This window comes from Lipotes vexillifer, unplaced genomic scaffold, assembly GCF_000442215.2.
Source record: "Lipotes vexillifer unplaced genomic scaffold, Lipotes_vexillifer_v1.1 scaffold822, whole genome shotgun sequence".
NCBI lineage: Eukaryota > Metazoa > Chordata > Mammalia > Artiodactyla > Lipotidae > Lipotes > Lipotes vexillifer.
The window spans coordinates 4,184,989-4,205,143 of NW_006770496.1; the positions used below are offsets into that span (position 1 = coordinate 4,184,989).

Genomic DNA, 20,155 nt, shown 5'->3' on the forward strand with positions numbered 1-20,155 from the left:
TTTCCCTTACCTTTGGTATCCAAGACTCTAAACTCTTTGTGTTCTCCTCCTACCCATTTTTCTTTCCTTATTTTTTTTGTGATTAAAAAAAATATATATATATATTTTGAGCAGTTCTAGGTGTACAGAAAAATTGAGCAGGAAGTACAGAGAATTCCCATATACCTTCCCTCGCTTCCCAGTTTGCCGTATTATTAACAGTTTGCATTAGTGTGGTATATTTGGCATCATTGACGAGCTAATTTTGATATAATATTATTAACTAAAGTCCATAGTTTATATTGGGTTCACTCTTTGTCTCCTACGTTCTGTTGGTTTTGAAAAATGTTTAATGACTTGCATCCACTATTACAGAATCAGACAGAATAGTTTTAATGCCCTAAAAAGCCCCTGTTCTTTCTCCTTCTTTTTTTACCCAAGTTGGGAGATTCCCCAAAGTTCCAATCCTGACCTGTTTCTCTTCTTGCTCTATTTTCCTTCTTAGGGAGTCATTTCCATTCTCACATTTTCAGAGACCACTTCCATCCTGACAACTCTCCAAGTTAAAACCCTGCTGGCCCGCTGCACACCTCCACTTGGATGTCGGAAGCAAGCCTGCTGTGTGCTCTGTGCCCCCCAGCCCCTGACCACACATTTCTCTTAATGACAAGCCATCCTCCTAGTCACCTTGTCACCCTGGAATCAACTTTGACTCTTCCCTCCTTATCCTTTGAGGCAGAGGCATTAAAAGGAGTGGGGAGGGCACCCAGTGACAGGTTGGAGTCATGTTCACGATGAGCTTAGACTCTCTGGCTACAGGAATCTGTCTTCAAGTCCTCTGACCCATGCAAGGTGAATGGCAAAAATAATGACCTGGTGAGCCAGCAGCCATTTCCACAAAAGTGCTTCTTTGTAGTCAACCTAGCAAAGACCTCTCCCTCTTTTTTCACATCAAACAGGTCTTCCCCTCTCCACCCCCAGTTGCCTTTGATGTCTCTCTTCTCTGACCCAGATCTTGGCACTGGTGGGAAAGAAAGTCAGGATGAGACCAGATTTGCTGATCGCCAATAGAAAGATTGAGCTTATTCTCTGAGGTCAAAGCTCAAAAAATTCATTAAAGGTTTCTTTTAAATATAAACCCAGCAGTTTAGTAAAATGTACCATATAAGGCTAGGGATAACCTGATGTTTTCCCTAAGTTAGTTTACTGAAGAGTTGAGGAGAAGCCCATGTAAGTAAGTAATGAAAATTCAGTGTGGTGTGTGTCGCAATAGAAGTTTAAGGAGTTCAGAAGAGGACAAAGGAGCGTATTGGTTAGGATTGTGTCCAGGTGCATGAAACAAGAAACGGACAACAGGGATGTAACGAAACTGGTGTCATTTTTCTCCAATAGCAAGAAGTGCAGAGTTAGGCAGTCTAGGCAGGTATAGAAGCTCCATGAAGCTGTCAGGGACCAAACTCCTTTTATCATTCCCCTCTGCCATTCCTCATTTGTGACTTCCATCATCATGCTTGCAGAACGACTGCTTGCACATCCAGACATCAAACGTGAGTTTCAAGCAGGGAGAACAGGTAAGGGTGAAAGAATGTGCCAAGTAAGACTCTCCCTTTTAACCAGGAAAATAAGAGCTTTCCCACTTATACCTTATTGGCTAGAATGGTGTCATAGGGCCACCATAGGCTCGAGTGAGCCTGGGAATTCAAGTTTGTAAGGTGGGCACACTGCTGCACTGAACAAAATTTGAGGTCAATAAGCAAGGAAGATCTGGGACAAGCCAGCCACCGTGTCTGTTGGGGAGACCCTTCATCAGCGCAGTGAGGAGGTCCATGTGTCGAAGAACTGAAGCATCCTGCCAACAATCAGCACTAATATGTCAGCCATGCGAAGTGAGACATTTTAGAAGCAGATCCTCCAGCCTCAGTCCAACCTTCAGATAACTGCAGCCCAGCTGTAACCTGACTGCATCCTCATGAGAGACCCACAGCCAGATCACCCAACTCAGCCACTCCTGAATCCCTAACCCTCGGAAATAGCATGCGATCAAGGCAAATGCGTAAAAATAAAGGTCTATGGCCAAGGCTGGTGGAGATAAAAATACCAAGCGGTAATGACTACACACAATCAGGGCCAGTGAATGGAGTGTTAACAGGGATGTAGGATGGAGTAAGAAGTGTTTCCTAGTTAGTGATTTTCACTTTTTAATTTCTCCCCAAGAATGTTTTTTATTTCCTCAAAAGAAGAAAGGAGAAAAAAGCCCTCTCCTTTAATAAAATTTAATAAAATACATTGCAATGAGTCTTTTAACAGACACACAATACCAATATGTAGTGTGCTTGTTTCAGGATGAAACAGGGTTAGAAAATATGATTATGTAATGAATCAAAATTTTAATTGTAGACCTGCTTATTGATGATGTATATAAACATACTAGTAAAAAAGACTCTTGACCAAGTAATAAAAACTAAAGGTATGTTTATGTCAAAAAAAAAAAGCATGCCATCATAAGTGATTATTGTTGTCTTAAATAAGTTTAGGGGCAATTCGTTATGTGGTAGTGAGTAACTAATATGGAAAATAAGAAAGAAAAGATGGAGGAAATATGGATTAGGCAACGAACTGTACCTGTCACAAAGAGGGAATAATTAACTTTCAGATTTGGAGGGCAGATAAATCTCTACAGAGGAAGTAATACCTTAGTAAGTTGTATAGAAATAAATAGTTTACCGGGCAGAGAAGGAGGGCACATGGGGAACCCCTTTCAGGTAGAGAGAATACGTGTACAGCTCATTGGCCCAACACAGTGTGGGGACGGGAGTTGGAGGGAACACGACTACTCCCACTTGCTTCCATTTATCGGTGGCATGGAGGTGGGGAGGGGGTCCAGGGAGAGAAGCATGAACGAAGCAGGAGGTATATGCAAAAGCTGGATCATAATTGGTCTCGAAATTCTTCTTATGAATCTTGGTTTTTCTCTCATTGGCAACGGAGAGCCATTGAAGGTTTTAAGGAGGAAATACTCATGATCAGATTATATCTGAAAAAGATTGCCCTAGCAGTGGTGAGGGGCACAAACTAGACACGGACTTCCTAGAACATCCAAAAGAAGATTCAGTTTGTACAATTAGATGCACAATATTTGGCAACCATATGGCTGTCAGGTACTTTAAAGTACCTGAGATCGTAAAGTAGCAGAGATTGTGGACTATTTCCATGAGGCCTAGGAACAACAGAGTGTTTCTTATATCCAAAATAAAGTAGTGGACAAAGGGCAGAGTATACCTGCCAGGACTCTGGATTCAGACCTGGGCCTGAATCATACTCTGCTACTTGGGCGGCACTGTGGCTAACCCTCTGAGCCTAACGACGATAATAATGTAGCCTACCTTGTGTATCAGTGGGTGAGCCTCAGAAGTAACTATGTAAATATCCCAGCAGAACACCTGGCACATGGTGGAGTATACGTAACACTTCTGTTGACGATCCCATTTTACCTGCAAAATGGATGAGTGAGAAAGATTGGGCTGAGTTATTCTCCTCACAGGTGGGAAAACTGAAACAAAGATGATTTATGATTTACGGCAGAGTTAGGGTTTGGATCTGGACATCTGGATTGACAGTTCAATGCTACTCCACACTGCAACCGCACAGTCAAGCAATTACACTGTCACTTCTTTTTGGTGGTGAAAATAAAAGTTGAGAAATGTCAGTGAAAAATAAAATGAATAATCAAAGTAAAAGCAAAGAATTATTCCCACAAAATGATCTTTAGTCTTCTCTCCCCTGCTTGCAATTTACAAATCTCCAGTCCATCTTATTTTTATTCCTTGCTCGTATTCATAATGTGCCATAAGGAAGCTGACAGAAGATGATCATACTTTCCTATGAATGATCTCATTTCCCCTCATAACTGTTCAGTGAATAAGAAGAAATCAGCTCTTGGTTTTGTCACATATGTTACAGGTACATTGTTTTAATTCAGAAGAAACTGAGGATATAGCATGTGCTGGTTTGGGGGTATCTAAAGATGAAAACAAGCCTTGGAGAGTCTAGTACTTAGAGGGGAAGTCAGGCCTTGAACTAATACCTATCAAGTCCAGATGATAAGCCCTGCACTAGAGGAATAAACAACCTGCCCTGAGCACAGGAAGGAAACTTTCAGTCTATTTCAGAGTTACAGTAAGGATGGTGAATGGTCCCCAGAGTTATGAGGGCACTCGAGTTAGGTTTTGAAGGATGAGTAGAAGCTCACCAGAAAGATAGGCATTTGAGCCAAAAGGAGTTAGCGTGAGTAATGCCAGGGAAATATAAATTGCCTGGGAAATTTAAAGTATTTTGGCGCTGCCAGAAAGAAGGGTACACAGGCAGGGAGTGGCAAGAGATGCAGCTGAAAAAAGGAGAGACCTTGATGCCTCACTGGGGGGTTGAGGCTTAATTTTGAAGGTAATAGGGAGCACCTGGGATGTCTGTAAACACTGCGTTCAGCTATTAGACTTTTGGAAGAGGCACCTACCGTGGGGTGCTCTTTCTGGCCACTCGGCTTGTCTCACAGTACTGCGGTTAATCATACAGCTGGCTTGCATGGGGAATGTAAGGTATCCATTTTATTGGGGACTGAGTCTGTCCCTTCCATGAGCCCACTGGACTCACAAATGAGAAATACTATGAGTAAATTACAGGATCAAGAGACACTGAATCTGGGCCAAATGCATTTGGTCATGAGTGTGATTTATCAAGAAAGTAAACCCACTGCCAAGATAAGGGAGAAGGCTCCTGATTTACACTCGCCAGCAGAATAGGAACGTGGCTGCATCTCACTCCCCAGCCATCACCACGCCCTGACCACTTTCTTGCCTCCCCGCCATCACACAGGACTACTGGGAAGCAGAACCTCACTCTTCAGACTGCAGCACCACAAGCACAACGCCAACCAACAGAAAGGCTTTGGGGTCCACGGAAGCTGTCATGAGGTCCCCTCCACCCCAACCCGGCTCCAGTAATGTGATTTCCAGCCCTCATGGTGGCCTCATCTAGGGGCCAACCTGGGCACTCCATAGAGACACTGGGCGCCACTGGGACTGAAGAAATTATTTATCACCTGCAGCTTACAGGGTTGCAGGGGCCGGAGGGAGACCTAGACAACTCCGAGCCTCCCATGGTTCAAGGAACACCCTGCCCAAATATTATTCTGCACCAGGCATTTACTACCCTTCTCAGCAGCCCTCTGGATTCCAGCTCTGGGCCATTGACACGCTCTGTGGGAGGAAGCCCCTGCCATCCCCGCCATCCCGTCCAGTTCTCTCAAGTGACATCGGACCCAGCCAAGGAGCATACCGATCTAACTGGCAACTGCCGCCTCACTACCCGCGAGACACATAAGGATCTCGGGGCCAGGACCTCATGCTGTTTTGTAACATAAGCACTTTCCACCCAGGGTGCATAAGTCAAGGAGGGTCTGGTTGTGGACTCCAAATAGTCGCTATCGCAGTGTTATTGTAGCCTCCCATTCTTCCTCCTGATTACTCCACTCAACATAATCTACAGTGTTCAGCGATAAACCTGCTGGCACTCAATTTATAGGCAAACAATTCCCGTCTCTTTTCAGCCACTTATCTTTTCCAGCAGTCAAAGAAAAACTATATATAGTGTCTCTCTGGCGTCTAATCTTCTTTTTTTTTTTTTTTTTTTTTTACACAAGGGAGGCATCAAGGTTTTATGTTGGGTAAAAAAGCAGAGTCTAGCTTCTCGCTGGAACATAACAAATGGCCGTGTACCGGGATGTGGCGGGCTGGTGAGGCATGACCGGCTGTAGAAAGAAAAGGCAAGAGAAGAGGATGATCGAGGCTGGAAACGTGGCCCTGGTTGGCCTGTGATGAGCCCCCATGCACAGACTCAGACGTGATAAAAAGAAGAATCAGAGTTGGACAATACAACAGCAACAGTGCCAATTAACAAGAGTGGCCCTTTACAAAAACACTCACGGCTTCTTCACAAAGCCTGGTGTCATGGAAATGCCATGGGAAGTCAGGGCAGTATTTTATTTATTAAGCATTTTCAAAACATCTGACTGTATCCCCGTAACAATCCTATAAGGCAGGTAGAGATGAGAATTATTCTCAGTTTTAGATGAAAAAATAGATATAGTATCGCAGTGTTATTTGATGAAGGTCCTAGCTCTGGTAAGTAGTCAAGAGAAGGATAAAATACAGAGGTTTCTGATGTCTAACCCACTGCTTTTCTCATTCACTCCCTTGGAGATTTATCCTCCTCAGGCTAACTCAGTTGCACCCACACTCAGTTACACACACACACATATCACACGTATGCATAGCCACACCTGCTCAAGCAGGAGGAAACCTGGAAATGTGGCCCAAACATCTCACTATGGCAACATTTATAATATTCTCGATTACTGCTAAGAAAATATTCTTAGCACTTCAGAAGGAAAGTGAAAACTAATCCGAAGTCAACAAAAGAAACCTTCATTTAATTGATTATTTTCTGCCCTCTACTTTTGGAGAAAAATATAAAATTCTCAGAAAACAAGTAGATAAGTGGGGATTTATAAAGGTTATGCTCCAGATTCCTCAGCTTGATTCCCAAACCTACATCTCTAGTCCTCAATCCTAGGAGGACAAAGTGAGCATCCCGTTTGCTGCCTTTCACCTACTAACACAAAAGAGAGACATAGTTTAGGCAAAATAGTATCAAGAATTACAACTTAACGGGGTTTGGCGTATGACAGATTAAAAGAACAAAGCTTCCCATTTCCCAACTATTCCAGGTAATCAAGGATTTTTTCTACAGAACTTTAAGAGGCTTTTAAAACACTTAGAAGAAAATGCAAAATCACTCACTAGGAAAAAGCACCTGCACCTACCTGTTAGTTTTAAATGAGTTTTTAGGGACTAGACCCGGTCTTTAATCCAAATTCCAGATCAAATTCTTCTACCAGAAACCCTATGATGATGAAATGTTTCTTTCCCACCTCTAGTCCTGGCCCTATTTGGTTCTAACATGACTTTTTCAACAGCAGCACTTCTTGAGCAAGGATTGTGCTAGGAAGCCTGTGTGACGTAAGTCAGGGAAGAGGGGGTTTAGGCAAACTGAGGGGCAAGTTCCAGATGTATGAGGTGCTCAAAGGTGTGCACAGATGGTGGGCAGAGCCACACAGGAGTAAGGAACGATGTTTTGATCCAAAAATAGGAAAAGAGAACTGAAAAGACCCAGATGGAAGGTCTTCATGGAAGAGAGAAGCTGAAAGGTGAAGTTGGCCTTTGCAGCAAAGGACACAGGCCCTGCTCTGTCCTTGAGGAGCTCACGGTCTAATGGACCAGACTACCAAGGTGATAAATGCTGCGCATGTGAACAAAGAACTATAGACCCAGGAGGGCTGTGAGTGAGTCTGATAGTGCAGTTCAGGCAAGGTTTCATACTCGTGTGGGCTACGAAAGTGATACTGGAGTGGGGACTTGAAGGATTTTTCTAGATAGAGAAGGGTTGGGGAAATAGCTTCAGCAAAAAGAGATTGCAGTGTGTTGAATAGTGCCTCCCCCAAAGTATCAATACACCCGGAACCTGTGAATGTGGGCTGATTTGGAGAAGATGTAACTGCGTTAAGGATCTCCAGATGAGATCCTCCTGGGTGATCTGGGTGGGCCCTAAATCCCATGACAAGTGTCACACAGAGGACAGCCACACAGAGGGAAGAGGAGAAGGCCATGTGAAGACAGAAGCAGAGACTGGAGTTATGCAGCCACAACCAAGGAACACCTGGAGCCACCAGAACCTGGAAGAGGCAAGGAAGGACTCTCTCTGAGAGCCTCTGAAGGGAGTGTAGGCCGGCTGACACTTTCATTTTGAACTTCTGGCCCCCGAACTGTCAGAGAATAAACTTCTCTTGTTTTAGGCCACCAAGTTGTGGTACAGTCCCTCAGTATCCATGGGAACTGGTTCTGGGGAACACCTCCCCCTCCCACCATGGATACCAAAATCTACGAATGCTCAAGTCCCTTATATAAACTGGTTTAGTATTTGCATGTAACCTACTCACATCCTCCCACGTATTTTAAATCATCCCTAGATTACTTATAATACCGAATACATTGTAAATTCTATGTAAATAGTTAAAAATACAATGTAAATACTATGTGAATAGTCATCCAGGCACAGCAAATTCAACTTTTGCTTTTTGGTACTTTCCAGAATTTATTTTTTTTCTGAAGATTTTCTATCCAGGGTTGGTTGTGGGTAGCAGATACAGAGAGATGACTGTAATTCATTGCAGCAGCCACAGGAAATGAATACAAAGGTGTGAAAGGAACGCCAGTCCTGAGCCTGGTTGCCCCAAGGTCCATTCCTCGCCCTTTTCCTGCTCCACTCTCTATGGCAGGGGGCTGCCCCCTGCAGACTGTTTCCTAGACCCCTGTGGTTTCCAGTTGGGCTCGGCCAACAGGATGCACTTGGCAGAGACCAAGGTGGGAGGAAGGGAGCAGCCAGGGCCTTTCTTCCCTCCTTTCTCAGCCTCTAGTGACACCCCCAGCAGCAGCTCTGTCTCCTCCATGGCTCCCACTCCCACCAAATAGGATCACTGTGATCCCAGGTTCCCCTGGGTGATCCCAGCCCCTGTTCTAACTAAAAGTCACAGTAGTTTCTAGAAAAAATGACTCCAATATGACTAGAGCACAGGCCATTGGGGGAGTGTGGGGAGATGAGCCTGGAGCAGTAGGCTGACGCTGGGTTGGGAGGCTTTGGGCCTCATCCGATAAAGCAAAATCTCAACAGGAGTCACAAGCTCTTGTGTCTGACATCCACTGGTACCTGGCTAAGTCACCATGAAGGCTCCAGGCATTTCCTGGTGGGGGATTATATTAGCTTGTTAGGGCTGCCATAACAAAGTACCACAGACTGGGTGGCTTAAACAACAGAAGTTTATTTTCTCACAGTTCTGGAGGCCAGAAGTTCAAGATCAAGATATTGGCAGGGTTGGTTTCTTCTGTGGCCTCTCTCCTTGGCTTGCAGATGGCTGTCATCTCCCTGTGTCTTCATGTGGTCTTCCCTCTGTACTTTCCTGTGTCCAAATTATCTCTTCTTCTAAGGACACCAGTTATATTGAATTAGAGTCCACCCTGATGACCTCATTTAACTTAATTACCTCTTTAAAGAGCTTATCTTGAAATTCTGAGGTACTGGGGGTTAGGACTTCAACATACGAATTTGGGGGGAACACAGGTCAGCCCATGACTTAAGTATGCACAGCAGATTGAAAGGTAGTGAGAATCACGGCATACCCGGTGGGAATCTGTTGTAACCAGCAGGGGTTCAGTAAGAAACAAAGGTGCCAGGTGGACTCAGGGGTACTTGGTAGAAATCATAAGGTGTGGATGAGAAACCTGTCCAGCAGAAGAGGCCAAAACAAGGAAAAAAGGAAGAAAATGGAAGACGCCTTGTGGGAGTTGACCAGATGGACAACTGGACTAGCTTTTGTGAGCATGTGAGAAACTCACCGAGGACTTGCAAAAGGCTTGAGTTGAGGGTCTATTGGCTGGTAAGGGCAAAAGGTGGCAAAGGAAAGGTTTACATTATTAATGTGATTCTGTTTGTACCCACAGGTTGATAAAATCTATACGGTAGAAGCCTACATTTTGGAAGGAATTAAATTCTTCTTACAGCCCCACTGTTCCCTCTACAGCACATACGCAGATGGTGTCTGGTCTCCTTTACATAGCATCCCTGTAGAGATAAAAACAGGAAACCAGGGCCTGCAAACAGTGATTGCAAGGAAAGGGAGAATCAGACAGAGGCAGCAGGAACTTGACTGGGGCTCAGTTCAATCGGCACAGCTCAGATTGTGTGTTGGCCACATGCAGACGTGCTGCGGCTCTAAGGCCGTAAGCCTATGTCCAAGGGAGCCATATACACGTGCTTTTGCAGATGAGACGCAATTTATTAATATGAGACTCTGCAGGGGCAGGGCAATAAATTGTAATTCGTGAAATTTATAAACTGAGATAGCAGTAGTGAGGGTCCTGTGAATTGTAATTCTCTAGACCTGACAAACGAACTGCTCTAGGCAGCGACAGCTTCAGCAGGGTGAGAGAAATAAATCAGCCGGCTGAACTGTGGTAAGAAAGCAAACAGTTTTATTGGTCTACGGATCTTGAGAAATGTTGATTAAGTCAGATCTGGAATCCCCCCCCCCACAGTTGTTTTACAAGCTGCTTTATCCTGGAGACCCCCCAGTCCTCCCCATATTACCACAATCTCCCAGGACAAACGGGAAGTGAGTTATGCTGTGTTTGGGGTAGGAAACAAAAATATGTATCTTTATGGTCCTGGGAAAAGTTAAGTCTGGCCATTCAAGGAGGCTTCTGTGTTCCCAAGGTCTCTATTAGAGAAAAACTTTATGGGATGTTTTTCCACATTGATAACCTCACAGTCTCCAGAGAGCAGAGAACAGAAAATACCTTCAGGAACTCATGATTTGAGAATATATTTAGAATAAGTAGGACTCATCAGAGGTTGGCTTTTGAATTCATAAAGCATGGATTTACCCGGCAAGAGTAGACAAAAGAACGCTGTGGGCAACGTTTAAACCGCAGACACTAGAGCAAACTGCTTTTAATTATATTTGTGTCCTAGGAGAACACACTTGCTATCAAATAACTAACACGCTAATGACCCTCTGGTCTGTTCATGAAGCAAGACCCTATGGACTTCATTCTATAATATGGTTTGGTTTCAGTAAATGATCACATTTATTCTAAACTGTAGCCTTCAAATTCAAAATGTCATGTATTCAAGACTTGTGTTCTCTCTAGTTGATCCAAATTACTAGATGGGAATTATTTAATTCAGAAGTTGATTTGCAAGAAACAGCAGGAAAGAGGTAGCAACTCCAGAGAAGGGAAGGGTAGGAAAACTAACATTGGTTGGCCATCCACGTGCCAGGTAGTATGCTCAGGGTCTCACTACCTTCGAGAAGTGATTATCATCTCCTTTTAGAGAAAAAGCTGAGACTCAGAGTGGTCTGTTAACTGGCCAAAGTCACAGAGCAGCAATTTAAAAAGGCTGCTGTTAGTGAGATGAATGAGCCTATTGGTAAAATAGTATTTCATGCTGTATAGGCATCTGGGTAGTCAGAGTATCGTCAAGGTATAAGAAAAGATGTAACTGAGTTAAGGATCTCCATAGCGGATGGACCTAAGACACGTTGTGGGAAGAAGGTAGTGTTGATGCCTCTACAAATATGATTACAAAGTGGATTTTTGCTCATGTTGGGTTGAGTGTATATCCTTAGACTAAAGGAATTAACTGACAACTAAGAATAAAAGGAATTAACCAACAAGTTCACGTCCTTTCCTTTCAAAATTGAGAGCCTTAGAATCTGCCAGTTGAGCTCTCTCCATGTCACCCAGCATCCCTTTCTGCCTACAGATGCGGGCCTAATTGGGTCCCAGACCTACATCACTGCCTCACTTATTCTAAACCATCTCTGTGGAAGGAATAACCACCTTCTCCCTGGGATAAGAGGCCCAGGAAACCCAGTCTGCCCAGCCAGTTGGACTACCATGCTTGGACAGAGAGGGGGGCGCTAGGGGTAGTCCTCCTCACACCATGGGAAGTGGAGGCCAAGGGGTTCTGGGAATCTCCAGTTTCAGGAGCTGGCTGCCCTAAGATTGAGGAAAGCAGGTGGTCACAGCTGTGCCGTGGGGGCAGACCCCAACAATTCGTTGCAGCCGCAGGAAACTTCCAAAATGTCTTTCACAGAAGCTCTGGCTCTACCTGGAGCAGCCGCGTGTTTGTGTGGCTGCAGGGCAGCGGCCGCCCCCCCTGTGCTATCCCAGCTCCCCGGGGTCGGGTGTACAATCAGCCACAGTGATGAAATCTGACTTCAAAAGCACAGATCCTGGAGATGTCCACTTCCGGAACACACACCTCCTGCCTAATGTACAATATCTGGGCTGCCCACCACCTGAGGGAGAGGCCAGGTGGTAGAGGCCTGCCTCAGGGGTTGTTGCTCTCATCAAAATACCCATCTCTGACTCTCTTGTTCACTCTCTCTCCTCTCTGCCACACCTGGATTATGGCCATGGGCTCCTTGGTGGGTGTTCTTCAACCATTTCCATAGGCTTATTCCCAAAACCTTTTTCCAGCCCATTACTTCCCAGCTGCAAAATCTTTCTTGCTTCCTCCTAGCCTAGAACAGTACTTGAATGAAGATACAGATCTCTTGGGGTTCAAGTTCAAATGCAGATTATGATCATAGGTCTGAGGTGGGCCCTGGGATTCTGCATTTCTAACAAGCTCACAGACGACAGTGTGTTGCTGATCCTTGCACCACACTTTGAGTGATAAATACCAGTAGCCTATGTCCCAAATTCCTAAGGCTGGGGTTGAAAACTCTGGGCTGCCCCCAACCCCCAGACTACCTTTCTGACCTCTCCACCCCTCCTTCCCACTCCCCTGCTCTGCTCCAGGCAGACATCATCCAGCCCTACGGGACACCCAGCCCACCCACTAGGGTTATGTGCCTACCATTTCCCTTGCCAGCAATGCTTGCATCCTTCTCTTTGCTGTTCAACTCTTTCTTCCTGGCAAGTGCTAGCCTTCCCATAAAGACCATTGTCTTCCTAACAGGAAGAGGTGCATTCCAGAGTTGTGGCACACAAGGGACCAAGCCAGGCTTTCTCAGCAAGTGTCAAACCCAGGGACTGTTTGGGAGAGAAGGATCTGGACCACCTCTGCCCAGATGGAGCATGCCCAGAAAGCTGCCTGCACTGGTCCATCACTTTCCAACTGGAAGCCTGCTCCAGGATGGTCACCTTGGAAGCAGCAAAGTTTAGCTATTCTTGACTACTTAGGGACCAGAGTGCCTTGTACAGTGAATACCTGTGTCTGAGAGAGCCTGGCTGACACAGCTAGAGTTGAAATTTCCTGCCTCACACTGTTGAGGCCAAATACTTCAAGAAACTAATGAAAAGTAGATTAGGTACTTTCTATAAAAAATACTGGGGCTTCCCTGGTGGCACAGTGGATAAGAATCTGCCTGCCAATGCAGGGGCCACGGAGTTCGAGCCCCACTCCGGGGAGATTCCCACATGCCACGGAGCAACTAAGCCCGTGTGCCACAACTACTGAGCCTGCGCTCTAGAGCCCGTGAGCCACAACTACTGAGCCCACGTGCCACAACTACTGAAGCCCGCGCACCTAGAGCCCATGCTCCACAACAAGAGAAGCCACCACAATGAGAAGCCCGAGCACCGCAACCAAGAGTAGCCCCCGCTCGCCGCAACTAGAGAAAGCCCGCGCGCAGCAACGAAGACCCAACACAGCCAAAAATAAATAAATAAAATTTAAAAAAAATTTTACATATACTTTGTACAGTCTGATGTTAAACTGGGAAATGACTAAAGAGTACAAATTCTTAGCCATCTTTTGTTTCAATTTAAATATTCAAAAGCCCCTGTTGTAACAAAGCCCCTCAAGAAAAGCTATCTGAGGCCCTCCTTAATTGCCTTTTTTGCTTCCAAACAGTGAAACTCCAGCCAAGATTTTCTGGTTCTGGAACCTCTTCCGATCCAGATATCTGACTGGCTGTGGAAACTATTGGGAACTGGAATGAAAATTTCCATCTTATCTGCCCTCTGTTATTTTGCAGGGGAGGGTGTGGCGTTATCAGTTTGCAGTGGGGTGTAGGGGAGGTTTAGCCTTGCAGAGACTGGTGGGCCCTCTCTTCCCCAGATTTGCTGTCAGTTGTTTTGAGGGAAATGGGTAACCGGATCTTAGAATCCCTGGATGTGACGAGATAACATTGACTATAGGCAATTCTATTTACTGATAAAAATAATATATAGTTTTCAAATAGTCCCATAGTGAGTCACTTCTAAATAGTCAGAAATACATTTCCTGCAATTCTTCTTTGAGATTTGAATTAATAGTTTTTCAAAATTTCTCCCCTCACTAAGATAGTCCTATTGAATGCTCATAGAATTAGCACCATGCTCTTAAACTTGCCATAATATAGACTTTGGGGACCCACCAGATATGAATCAAAGTCCAGAGTGTACTCTCTCATAAGAAATGTATTCTACTCCTAGCCTGACTTCCTGAAAGTAGCAAAGAATAGCACACGAGCAAGAGTTAGACAAAACCTATCGGCAAGTTTCCAGAATGCCAGACCACTGGCAAAAGGCAAACATCCCAAGTCATGGATGGATGTAGCAGCTGAAGCCTAATTTAAACACCATGAGCTAAAGAAACTGAGGAGTCTTGAAGAAAATGTCAAGAGACTTGGATGCCTTGTCCTGTTCAGCCACTCAGCTCTGTAACTCTGGACAAGTCTTTTTTTTTTTTTCAACATCTTTATTGGAGTATAATTGCTTTACAGTGGTGTGTTAGTTTCTGTTGTACAACAAACTGAATCAGCTATACGTATACATATATCCCCATATCTCCTCCCTCTTGCGTCTCCCTCCCACCCTCCCTATCCCACCTCTCTAGGTGGTCACAAAGCACCGAGCTGATCTCCCTGTGCTATGCGGCTGCTTCCCACTAGCTATCTATTTTACATTTGGTAGTGTATATATGTCCATGCCACTCTCTCACTTTGTCCCAGCTCACCCTTCCCCCCTCCGTGTCCTCAAGTCCATTCTCTACATCTGTGTCTTTATTCCTGTCCTGCCCCTAGGTTCTTCAGAACCTTTTTTTTTTTTTTTAGATTCCATATATATGGACAAGTCTTTTAAATCATCTGAACCTCAGTTTCCTTATCTGGAAAGCTGGACTAATGACTGCCCCATATACCTTGCAGAGTGGCTGTGACAGTCAAATCAGATCATCCCCCAGCAAGCATCTTTTAAATTTACAAAGAGATTGATGTCGTGTCGTCAGCAAGCAGTACTTTCTGCTGGTTCTGGAGCTCCACAGAGCAGCTCTCTCCTGCTGCTGCTCTCCCAGACCTTCCTCCCTACTCTGGTTACTTTGCACAAGTAGAAATGGGAGGAAGGGAAGCAACAGGTATTTTAGAAGAACCATAATCTTATCCAGTTTCAATTGTGATTCTCTAAATCTCTCTCCTGCGTTTTCCTCATTTAAGTCCCCCAATTCTCCAATCCTATTTCCTTCCCTATCTCAGTAACAGAGTTGGTTAATTCTAGTTAACCTAGAGAAGCTATCTTTCCCCTACCCCCTAAATCAGAGGCCATCATTGTGTTCCCAAAGGCTCTCTGCAGGGACATTACTGGCTATCATCTCTAAAGGATGGAGAGGGAGACAGTCCTATTAATTACTGAAAGAAATCCAAAAAGAATTCTGGCCTCCTCCAGGGGCTAGAGGGATAGAGACCTGTGTTCCCAGGTGCAGAGGTTCTACCTCCCTGAAAGCCCTCGGTTGTGGTGGGGAGCTGCAGGGCCTCAGGAAGAAATTACAGCCATGGCAAAGCTTTGCCAAGAGACGGTAAAGCCACCAGCCTCCAAGGACGATGAGGACCTGGCAAATGAACACATCAGCAGTCACCCATGTGGACAGGAGACCAGAGGGCTCCACCTGAATGCTCTGAGTGAACATTCACAGAAACTGGGAGGAAGGGGCTGTTCCAGGAAGGTCTGAGCCTGATTTTCCCACCACCCTGGCAGGATGGCTACAAGAGCATATCAAATTTAATTTCAAGTAATAAAAGAAATGTGACATTTCTTATGCCTGATCACATGGCGCAGAATTCACATGCCTGTTGTTCTTTCTGGGACATTCTGGCAGATAACACTGCTTTCTTTGGATGCTCCAGAGTTTGGGGAAAACGGTTCTAACGATCAGCATAAACTCTTTCTGAAGTTACCTTCCACTCCCTCCCCTGGTGCCTTATCTGGAAAGCTGGACTAATGACTGCCCCATATACCTTGCAGAGTGGCTGTGACAGTCAAATCAGATCATCCCCCAGCAAGCATCTTTTAAATTTACAAAGAGATTGATGTCGTGTCGTCAGCAAGCAGTACTTTCTGCTGGTTCTGGAGCTCCACAGAGCAGCTCTCTCCTGCTGCTGCTCTCCCAGACCTTCCTCCCTACTCTGGTTACTTTGCACAAGTAGAAATGGGAGGAAGGGAAGCAACAGGTATTTTAGAAGAACCATAATCTTATCCAGTTTCAATTGTGATTCTCTAAATCTCTCTCCTGCGTTTTCCTCATTTAAGTCCCCCAATTCTCCAATCCTATTTCCTTCCCTATCTCAGTAACAGAGTTGGTTAATTCTAGTTAACCTAGAGAAGCTATCTTTCCCCTACCCCCTAAATCAGAGGCCATCATTGTGTTCCCAAAGGCTCTCTGCAGGGACATTACTGGCTATCATCTCTAAAGGATGGAGAGGGAGACAGTCCTATTAATTACTGAAAGAAATCCAAAAAGAATTCTGGCCTCCTCCAGGGGCTAGAGGGATAGAGACCTGTGTTCCCAGGTGCAGAGGTTCTACCTCCCTGAAAGCCCTCGGTTGTGGTGGGGAGCTGCAGGGCCTCAGGAAGAAATTACAGCCATGGCAAAGCTTTGCCAAGAGACGGTAAAGCCACCAGCCTCCAAGGACGATGAGGACCTGGCAAATGAACACATCAGCAGTCACCCATGTGGACAGGAGACCAGAGGGCTCCACCTGAATGCTCTGAGTGAACATTCACAGAAACTGGGAGGAAGGGGCTGTTCCAGGAAGGTCTGAGCCTGATTTTCCCACCACCCTGGCAGGATGGCTACAAGAGCATATCAAATTTAATTTCAAGTAATAAAAGAAATGTGACATTTCTTATGCCTGATCACATGGCGCAGAATTCACATGCCTGTTGTTCTTTCTGGGACATTCTGGCAGATAACACTGCTTTCTTTGGATGCTCCAGAGTTTGGGGAAAACGGTTCTAACGATCAGCATAAACTCTTTCTGAAGTTACCTTCCACTCCCTCCCCTGGTGAGAATTTACCCAGGGAAATACCAACCCAGCAAGTATTTCCTTCATAACCTGAGACTCAAGGCCTCAGTGGCCTACATCCCCTTCACTAACAAGTGCTTCTCAGCCAATCTGAGAAGAACGTCTGTTCTTTCTTTCATCCCAAAAGTTACACGTAATAAACACATCAAAAAATAAATATGAAACATCATGACTAACAAGCAGTGTCCATGATTCCCAGGCGAGAATGATTGTTGAACTGCTCTAGCAACTAAGCTCACGACTTTGGGAAATAGAGGTGTTATTGTCCTTATTTCACCCTGAGGAAACTGAGGCCCAGAGGTGTTAACTAACTGGTTAAAGATCTCAGGCTATTAACTGGCAGAGCTAGGATTAGAACCCAACTCTTTATTCTATTCTCCTGGGCTACTTAATCCCAACTATCTGGGGTTCTTCAGCAATATGCTTCTCTTTCTCAGTAAGTGTGTGTGTGTGTGTGTGTGTGTGTGTGTGTGTGTATCTGTGTGTGTGTGTGTGAGTTGAAGGCCTCAGCTGCTGAATGTAGAATAGAGAGCACAGATTTTTAAAATAAAACCATTGCCATATCTGTTTAATTCTGGAAGGAGAAACTCTGAGGTCCAATAGGCGTCTGTTGAGCTTGGGCTGAAATGTGCCCATTGCTGATTTAATGTGATAATCAGGGGTGGGGGACCTGGTGACAGACTATGATGTGTTGACTGCTGTTTTGCACTTTGATGTTCCTTGGAATTTGTCAAAACTTCACTTCAGCACTCCCAGAAGTGCCATGGAGTCATCTGTCCTGCTCTCTGACTGCAGGAGCAAATGGCAGGGGAGTGGAGGCCACTGGAGTTAAGGTCAGCACCAGGTCAGAAAGTGGCAGACCTTTCCTGAGGACAGCCGGCCGCCGCCGCTGCTCCATTCACACCCAGGGGGCTCCTGTCTCTGGGGGATAATCATCTTTGCTGTCTCTGACTGAAGGGGGTCTGCAGACCCCTCCTGTCTCAGCTCAGTCTCAGGGCTTCTGGAGACAGGGATTCTTTTCCACACCCTTAGTCACGGGGGATCGAGCTGCAGGCAAGGAAGGCAGGCATGGAATGCAGGGGGCACACTGGTTGAGCTCACTGCCTCCGGGATGCCCCGTCTCAGGGCTGCGCGGCCAGCAGTACCCAGGGTCAGGAGCCAGCCTCTGCCACGCCTTCAGGCCTCTGTGGTCACGGCAAAGGCAGCGGCAGGCAGGAGGGCATGCTGATGCTCAGGCTCCCACAGCCAGATGATCTCGCCAGCTGGTCAGCAATGCCTATTTCCCAAGGCTGGTCTGGGCAGCATAAAGATTTTGGAACACTGCTGGCACCCAGCATTGGGGATCTGTAGAGCCTTCTTGGGAGCAGCTGATCTGAAGGGTCACCCTGTCCTAGCGGTGAGGAATGGCCAGGTTTGGTTGCCCCAGCTCTCCTGTTGAAGAAGGAGAGAATGGTTTGCCCAGAAAACCCTAGTGGGTTTTTCTGTTGGGTTGCTTCATGTTGGCCTCTTGAGGAGATAGTATCTATTAAATGGGGTCTCACGGGGTCCTGGTTCTGGGATGTTGGGATCATTGCTCTGATCTTCCCACATAGGATGACATCACCCCTATTGAGAAGCCAACCTCCAAGAGAATCAAGAAAAAGCCATATAACTCTTCATTTTATTTTTAACTCTCCAAATCTTAGTTTCCAGACCTGGAACATAAGGTTTATAATAATGTCCTAGCATGGGGAGTTCTTTGAGAGCTAAATGTGATTACGTGCATTAAAATATTTAAGCACAGCGCCTGGCGCAGAGTAGGAGCTCAATAAATGTTCATTTGTTCCCTTCGTCCTTGCCCCCTTGGATCCCTGGATCCATTGCCATATCCTCCCAATGTCCAAATCAAAATGAACACCATTTTGTAATAACTAAAGCTTAGGAAAGATGATGTGACATTGTCAACCATGACAAAGCCAGGGACTCAGCATGAGTGTAGGATTCTGCTCAGTCTATTGTTGGAAGCCACATTTTAATCCTCCAAGTTGGGGGCAGAAAGTCATGCTAAGTGCCTATGGATGGTGTCTAGCTGGTGAGGGTGACAGTTGTTACAGCTTGTGGAGGCAAAGAGGCAAAGATTGAAAGTGTGAGGCCTGGGTCGCCCAGACATGGGTCTGCAGGGGAGAGGGCCATTAATTTCCTTTCCATTTCAGATTGAAAGGAAAGCTTCCTTGCCAACTGCAGGGACCCAGAAAGGGCCACTTCTCACTGCAAACCAAAAATTTCTGACAGGTGAGTGGCCTGAAGGGTCACTTGGGATCAACTACTGGGAAGTAATTCCAGAAAGGAGCCCCAGACATCGAGACAGTTTGGCTCCCTGCGCTGAGAAGGTGACGTCAGCCATGCAGATAAATTCCAAAGACTCTCTCAACCCCTCCAACAATGTTTCACCAGCCTGTAAAATGTCCCTGAGCTCTTTCCATACTGACAACTTCAGGGCGCTGTCCAGGGCATCCTGGAAAATTACAGCAAGAGGCTATCTTTCCAATTCTTCTTTACCCAGAGCCTGATTTCTTTTAGACTTAGTCTAATTTCTTTCTGTTCTATGAATTAGTGTTAAATGGGAAAGCTTGTTCCAGTACTAAATGTTGAATGCTGTGCAGAATAGACTGGAAAATTCCAATCACCAAACTCTAGGTTCTGATCAGAAAATATGCCAGAGTTGGATGATGACCAGAGTACTGAAATTTTATAATTTTCCTCTCTGAGTTCTCACTAAGTCATTTCTCAAGGCCTGCTTATGGTACTTGTGTATCCGTTCTGCAGATCAAGAAACCGAGGTAAAGACAGACTAGATATAATCTGCTTATGGGCATTCAGCAAAACATGCTGAATCAATCAAAGGTATGATGCCTTGCTCCCAGACCTCCTTACCATCATTCTGCAGGAAAACAAAGTGAGATTCAGGAGATCAAACAATGGTGGGCACAGAAGGGCCTAAATAGAGCAGGAGTCCCCTTGATCTAATAAGCTCCCAGTGTCCTTTAGGGGGCTCTACGAGAGAAAAGAGATTTCCATGGGGTGGAGAAAGGGGGGTGGTATGGGAACCAATCAACTCCAAGAAAACATTTGCTACCAGCCCTCATCACTTAATGAAGAAGGCAATCTACTTTTACAAAGAGCTTTTTAAAACTATATAAAATCCTCCCACTTGTTGCTGACAACAGAACTATGAG

At 45.4% G+C, this 20,155-nt stretch overlaps 1 pseudogene; it reads right to left on the bottom strand.

The window, feature by feature from the left end:
- Positions 1-11,296: 11,296 nt before the first annotated feature.
- Positions 11,297-17,876, bottom strand: LOC103080983 (uncharacterized; annotated as a pseudogene).
- Positions 17,877-20,155: the final 2,279 nt, after the last annotated feature.